Source organism: Prorops nasuta, unplaced genomic scaffold, assembly GCF_024137725.1.
Source record: "Prorops nasuta isolate Cenicafe-Biocafe unplaced genomic scaffold, Cenicafe_Pnas_1.2 PNAS00003, whole genome shotgun sequence".
NCBI lineage: Eukaryota > Metazoa > Arthropoda > Insecta > Hymenoptera > Bethylidae > Prorops > Prorops nasuta.
Genome location: NW_027116800.1, coordinates 10763859 through 10771188, shown reverse-complemented (window position 1 = coordinate 10771188; position 7330 = coordinate 10763859). Strand labels below are relative to the sequence as shown.

At 47.6% G+C, this 7330-nt stretch overlaps 1 protein-coding gene across 6 annotated transcripts in view; it reads left to right on the top strand.

The window, feature by feature from the left end:
- The first annotated feature begins 1601 nt into the window (after window positions 1–1601).
- tou (toutatis) overlaps window positions 1602–7330 on the top strand; it is a 75629-nt gene continuing 69900 nt past the window's right edge. For all 6 annotated transcript variants that reach the window (XM_066747869.1, XM_066747872.1, XM_066747874.1 and 3 more), the window contains exon 1: window positions 1602–2256. The gene's annotated coding sequence lies outside the window, so the exon portion shown is untranslated. The remainder of the gene's footprint in view (window positions 2257–7330) is intronic.

Here is a 7330-nt window from a genome sequence, read left to right as displayed (position 1 = left end):
CGCTATCCCTCCCAATCCACCCAATTCTCCTGCTCGGCTCACGGCTGCTCCTGGCCTGCTCTTTCTCTCCGTGCACCGATGGGAAAGACGACGACCGCCGCCCGCGCCTCCGCACCACGTCGCTCCGAGCTCTCTCGAGCCGGCGCGGAGCGACGCGAGGCGCCCAGGAATGATGCGATTCGAGGATTAACGAGTTTCTGCGAAGCCCCGTCGCTCGCGAAATTGGATCTTGGAAGTCGCCCTTTGCGAAAACCAGTGGATACATTCCCGATAAATTTCTCTGATTGCGTGTATTATAGCCCTCTCTCTCTCTCTCTCTCTCTCACTCGCGCTCATCGAATTCCCTATAGCTTCATTGGACGCGACCCTTGCATATCATCCAACGCTTTTGGCCCCTGCGCAATTATTGCTCAAATATATATAGCCACGGAGATTCAGACGCGTTACTCCTACCGAATTTACATAGAACGCTATATACAGTATACTTTTTGCTACACTGGGAAAAGCTAATCGACAATGACGGAGAGCTCCGACTTGAAATGTTCTATATAGTTCCGCTAGCGTGGATAGTCTATTTATGGAATTGTTAGTTTGCGATGTCATCGCGTGGAAGGCGTTTTAGCTTTATCGTTCCGTGTCACGTTGAGAGGTCGCTAGCTGGATTTTCTTTATTCCATGGCATCGTCGGTCGGAGAGCCGCTTGGAAGAGGAACGAAGATCCGTTTGATTATTGCAACGCTTTTCCCTCTTTAATTTCGGAGCGAATATTCCACGGTTTACTTTGTACGACACCCGTTGCATTGCCGGGTCATTTGGCCCATACGGACCGTTCAGAGGCCAATTAACGTTGTTATAGGGAGCAGAGTTCGAGAACGGCGGACGTTTTATTATGATTATGACAGAAAATTAACGAGCTAACTGTATCAAGTTTATCGCACCTACCCGTGTTTATAGAAATAATCCATTTATCCGTGGTTGGTTGCTTCGAACGAGCCTAACACGATCTCGAGCATGCTTGTTAAGGAACAATATCAGTGGTAGGAAGCTGCAGACGTGATTAGGAAAGAATTGTGCGAGCATTGAGCGAGAGAAAAGTGCGGGAGATTCGTATAAGCGCAGGTATATTAAATTAGGCGAGTATTGTAAATGAGTCGGGGGGACGATGAAACATCGGGGTTGACGTAGGAAGCAAAGGGGAGAGGGTTATGAGAGCAACTGGTAGAGAAAATTGGATAGAATTTGTAGGTATAATTGGATAGTTTGGTTTCGGTGGTACGGGGTGACGAGCGTGATGGTTACTGCACTGGTTACGTCAGTGTAAATCGTGGGACACCCGTTAGATGGTAGTGGTAAGAGGGAGGGAGGGTACTGGAAGGGATGGCAGGCGGCGGGCCAGGTGGTCCGTCGGTGCGAATATCCATTATAGATTCGGCGGAGTGTAGCTGTAGCTGTCGTAGCCGACGTTGATAGTGTGGGGGCGCGTGCGTGTGAAGCTTGCCGATTGTATTGGTGAGGGTAGAGGGAGGGAGGTAGGGGAAGGGAAGGTTAGTAGCTAGTACCTAGTAGGTGAGGGCGCCAGCGTCGGTTGTCGCGGCGCCACCGGTTCATTCGGCCATCGGCGCCCGCGACGTATGGACGTGAGAGAGAAATACGCGCCACTCGTGCCGAGAAAAACGCGTGAATCCAACGCCAATTGCACAATTTCTCTAGTTTACTCGTTTTGAGATCAACGATAAGCCGGTATTAGTGCGTGTTTTGCGGACAGGTGTTGGTTCTTGTGAGAGTAGTGCGCGTTAGGGAGAGAGATCAGTGATTGGTTTCTTTAGTGTGAACAACACGGTTGGCTTGTGTGCTGCTGCTGCTGCTGGCTGGCTGGTCTGATTGGCTTTGCTTCCTCGAGACGCCGCTGCCGCTGCCGTGACGTGTCGGAGTGGAGCCTCTTCGGACCTGTGGTTCTTTCTCTCCGTGTGTTCTCGAAAAAAAAAGGAAGAGAGAGAGAGAGAGAGAGAAGGAGGAACAGTGTACCTGCGGCGTCCCTACGAATCGTTGGATAGTCTCTTGATGTGTCTTAGCGTCTGCTGTACTCTGTGTGTATAGTGTTTCTACGTGTGTCGTTGCTCCAAACCGAGCAATTTTTTTTAGGAATAAGGAAGACCTACGAGGGAAATTTCTGAAACACAGCAAAGAAAAAAAGGAAAACGTTGGACGAACCGAAACTGTCGTTGGGAGTAATACGAAGCAATAATAGATTGTCAGGTAAGACAGTGTTTTTCGCTGTCACACACACATACAGCGTCAGCTATCCTCTCCGATTTCTCGCGTCCTACACTCCATCTATGTGTGTGTGTTAGTATATGTGTTATATGTCGAATGCGCGCGTTCCCCACAGAGAATGCGGGGGCCAATCAAGATCACATCGTGACGAAGCTTGGTAGTTTCCCTTCGTTTCCCTTCGTTTTCTTCCTCTTCTTCTTCTTCTTCTTCTTCTTGCTCATCATTGTCGTAGTGTTATGGTTATCGTTGTGCAGCTACGCCGTTGTTCAGCGAGTGCCACAGTGTCACACCACCGAAGTGTAGATAATTGCTTCTCGGCATTCTGCTTCGAAGAATTTCCAAGCTGTAGGCTATATCGCGCGATCTAAGCTGTCGTCGACAATTGCAGCGATTTTTAAAAATGTAGCTAATAGGCGTGTTTCATCGCGTGATTCATTCCGATATTAGAAAGTGTTCGCTATTGATTGTACATGCAAAATCTGTCTCGGTGGAGACGATGAGATTCTCTAGCAAAGAAGAAGAGTGGAAATCTTTTGATGCACGAGTTTAGTACATAGACGCGGGCGCGCGCGCGCGCGTCGTTTCAGTAAGTTGATGCAACGTCTTTTTTCGTTGTTAGTGCCAAGCAATTCCAGCGTATCAAGGATGTCGCAAATCTGCGTGAAATAGCAGTGCACGAAGTGGATCGTAAGGAAGCGTTGACGCACTCTTGTGTTTTTATACAATTGTTGCCGGTACAGTAGTGTGCCGCCCCGGTACAAATGACAAATGGCTATACGTTTACAATTTATCACGAGAGTGTGGTTGTTTAAATATATGGATATACCGCGAGTGGCGAACGAGCAAATCACAGCCGGATCGAACTCCAATTATACTAGCGTGGAATTTGCACCTGTTGTTATTTTGTCCTTAGAGTTGAAACTCGAGACGAATACTCGCAGCGTATGAGGCAGGCAGCGCGCGAGGCTTTTCCATTATGTTTTTCCTTTCTTCGAGCGTGCTTCCTCGTCCGCTTGATAGGTGGAAGTTTGGTCGAAGCAGCAAAATCGAGAGGCGCACTAACGGGAGTCCTCGTTGGATTCGCGAGCGCGAATGCTCTTCGCCGTTTTACCGTTAACGACCTAAATCGACCAAGTCGCATTTTATCATTCGCGAGAGAGCACTTTTTCGCTCTCTCTCTCTCTCTCTCTCTCTCTCCCCCCGCCCGATCCCTATCTCTTCTCCTCCATTAGCTTTTCTTTCCTCGCTCGCGCTCTCCATTTGCCAATCTTCTCTCTCGCGAAATGGCACAGAAGAAGAAGAGGAGAAGGAGGCAGCAGCAGCAGCAGCAGCAGCAGAGAGCAGCTCGAGCAGACGCAGACGCATCTTCTCTCCTCTCCTCTCTCTCTCCAACTGTCGTGACGCTGGCAAATGTTTTTCGTGCTAATTTCAGAGTCAGCTACACGTGAACCGCGGCTTTTCGTGTAACCACGGAATTACGCGCAGAAATATTATGCGTTAAAGCAGATAAATATTATGACGTTAAGCACACTAAATATTTTCCAATGTTTGCCTTATCTGAAATATTTTATCATTATTAGCCATCGTAATTTCTTTTTATGGACTATAATTTTCATTGATGAAACAATTGTAAATCAGGCCTGAAAGATTCATCGTATTCCGCGCTTGTATCGACTTCCGTTTTCACTCGAGTATACAATATAGTGAATGAGTAGTCGGGAGGGGGGATGGGCATTATTTCCAGCGAGCGTTTCTCGCACCGAATATATTGTTTGATCGGCGTATAGTGCATAGGAGGGAGGCTTTTTATCGAAGACTAACTCGGGACGCTGGAGAAAAACACAAGGATAGGCTTACACCGCGTAAACAATTTCTCAATCGCAGCTGTCAATTAAGAAAACACCTCGAGCCTTATTCGAGATGCACGCTGTTGTTTCATTAACGATTACTAAGAGAAAAAAATAGTACATCTCTCGCTTATCCTATATACTATACGCAATACTTATTCGCGTCTACACCCCCGTTCTACCGAAGAGAATCAATATCCGAGGTGATTTTATTTGCATAACGCATCAGAGCCAAGCAATTAGTTTCCGTAAGCTGTGCGAGTCTCGTGGCTCGAGTCGTTGCTTCATTCCTATCGAATTAGCATGAAGGGAGCGATGTTGAATATCGGGATCGGTGGAAGACCAATAAGTCGCGAGAAGCAAAGGCAAAAACAACAGCCGAAGTAGAAGAAGAAGAAGAAGCAGGAAAAGTGGAGCTGGGAGTATTTAAGCATTATCGCTGATTTCATCGAGCATAACTGTCCGTAGCAGTGGTTTAGTGCGCCGTATAAATTGATCGGGTCACGAGCGAGTGTGGATATTCGGTTGGTTGGCAAGCAGAGAGCTGCGCAGAGAAACAGTCAGCCGTGTACGTACGCCACGGCGAACGAACACCGAAACTTGGACGATGATTTTCAGCGTGGGATTGTAATAAGCATATAAGAGGGGAGAGAAGGAGGGGAGGAGCGGGGGGGGGGGGCGAGTTGCGTGTGTGTGTGCGCGCCCGCGTACGGACGGTCACGCAACACTATCGTGGGACTGTGGCTCGTTTACGCGATACGAAGGGAAGCTAGGACTGTCGTGCCTCTCGCGCGGGTTTTCAATGGAAATCGATCAGCCAGCTAGCCAGCTCGTTGGAAAAGTACATCGAGCCCGACGCAGCAGCTCCTCCTCGGTGCTTTACACCATGTGTTTTCTGATAAGCCTCGCCTTACACTCGCACCACCCAAAAGCACACGAGCGCCTTTATACCATTCTTTCTTTCTTTCCCTCCTGGTCCCCGGGTGTACATATACATATATACACATGCACATATAGTCTCTCTCTCTCTCTCTCTCTTCGTGTCCCTCGAGGCATACTTGCTCGCCCGCTCTCCTCGGGGACGCGGAGAGCTCCCAAAATAATCGTGCGTGCGTATTGATCCCTTAGCGGGGAGCCCAATTTATTCTCGTTCTCTGCGAACCACACTCGATACGCAATCCAGCGGCGAGAATATATATAGTATAGATGCATAAGCGCAATTGTTCGCTACGGAAGCAAGCCAAACATTTTCTTCTCCGCGAATTATGTTTCGCGCTTCCCCCGTGAAAGGTTTTGCTATTGCGGGGGGGGGGGGGGGATGGGTTATAGGTTCTCGTTCAGACGCGCACGTGCGAACAAGTGTTATATATATAAGCGATATAGACAATATTGTTGGAAGAAAAAAATGTGAGCAGCAGTGCTGTTCTGACTACGCCTCATCCTCCTACTGGCGCTCGTTCTATGAATATTTAGATCGTCTATGGTCGCGCGTGAAAACTCATTTTTTCCTTTTCCGGCCTTACACTTTGCCGTTACTTATTCAGATATATCGCCGTCGTGGCGAATCCAACTCGAGAGACCCTCCCGCGGTCTGCCGTGAGATTTCGATGTATTAGCCACACTTCGATACATGTATAATATATATATACAGTATTATAAATTTCTTCGTACGTCTCGCAGCTCCTACTGCGCTGACACATGGAAAACTTTCCGCTCGCGGTGGCCATTTTCACGAAACCGATCGAGTAATCTGGCTCTCTGTCTTTTCTTCCCGCGTACTGTGCACTCTCTCTTTCTACATATATATATATATATATATATATATATATTTGCGTGTAAAGAGTTCTCCCCCATGAGTCCCCCGTGTATCACGTGCACGGTACACGAGACCTCTATGTCGATCCCTGGCAAGAGAATTAACGACGCTAGAACCGAAAAGCTTAGCTCAGCTGCCCCACTGTCGACTCTCTCGCGTTGCTTCTCTCGATGTAAACAGGAATAAAAAGCCATTGTTTCCGTTTCTCCTCGCGCTCGCCCGACGAAAGTCGAATACTGCGAATTTTGTGGCTGAGTATAGAAGGACTGTTTTGCAGAATTTCAGGGAATTTGGTCGATTTGATCGCGCGGTCGATGGATTCTTTCGTGAGAGAATAATAGAAAGGAGGCGTGACCCTCGGCTGGGCTGCTTCGAGCGCCAGGCGTCCAATGGCCCTGGGGAAAATGATTTTTGGGGGAGATGCTTAGTATATAGCCTATAGTGGCGTGTACGTCAAGTACAAAACTTGATTATCCAGAGATGAGTTTCGTAGTTTTATCGCCATTTGCACGTACAATATATGGTACACGAAGTAGTGTGACCGGTATATATATATATATATATATAAGTACCGTGTATAATTAGTGGCGAATGATTGGGACCGAAAGGAAAATGGATTTCGCGTCGCATCCGAGGTATCGAGTTTAGCTGCGGACTCGAGTGATAGATGGCTGGGAAAAGAAAAGGTTTGAGAAATATAATAGGCGGCCGCAGTGGAGCGTAGCGAAAGAAAAGCAAAGCGAAGCAGCAACAGCAATAACGCTACCAACGCCAGTATAACGACGACGTGTGTCTTCGGCAGGCAGGAAGTGCATAAGATCGCGTGCATGGTGGATTTGCTTGCTCGCTCGTGGAAACGTCACAGCTGAAACTGTTTCTTAGCCAGTGCAGACTGTGTTGGCGCAAACTCAGCTGGGAAGTCAGTGGAAATTCGATTTCTGTGCAGCAGCGGACGAGTGAAATCGGGAAGAAAGCGGTCAGCGAAAAGTCGAGGGAGTCGTTGGCGCGAGAAGCAGCCACAGCTATAGATATATATATATATATATATATGTAACCTCTTCCATTGCGTTTTTCTCCTCGGCGACTCCCTCTCCTCTAACATGCTGTGGAGGAAAAATGCAATTTTTCTCTCTAAGAATAATTACTTACCTATATATATATATATATATAGGTATATACACAAGTTTATCAAAACTCTCGCTAGATTTTTGGCTATAATATAGAAGGAGAAAAGGCGACAGTGAGCAGCGTTTAAATTTCGTACTATTAATATTGCGAGGAGGGAGCGGAAGGGAAGATGTACTTACGGTTACTGGGTATTGAAAAGTTTTCCACGAGGTTTTCCATTTACCGTTAGCAATCCTCGGACCATCCGCCCCCGTTAGGGTCGCTG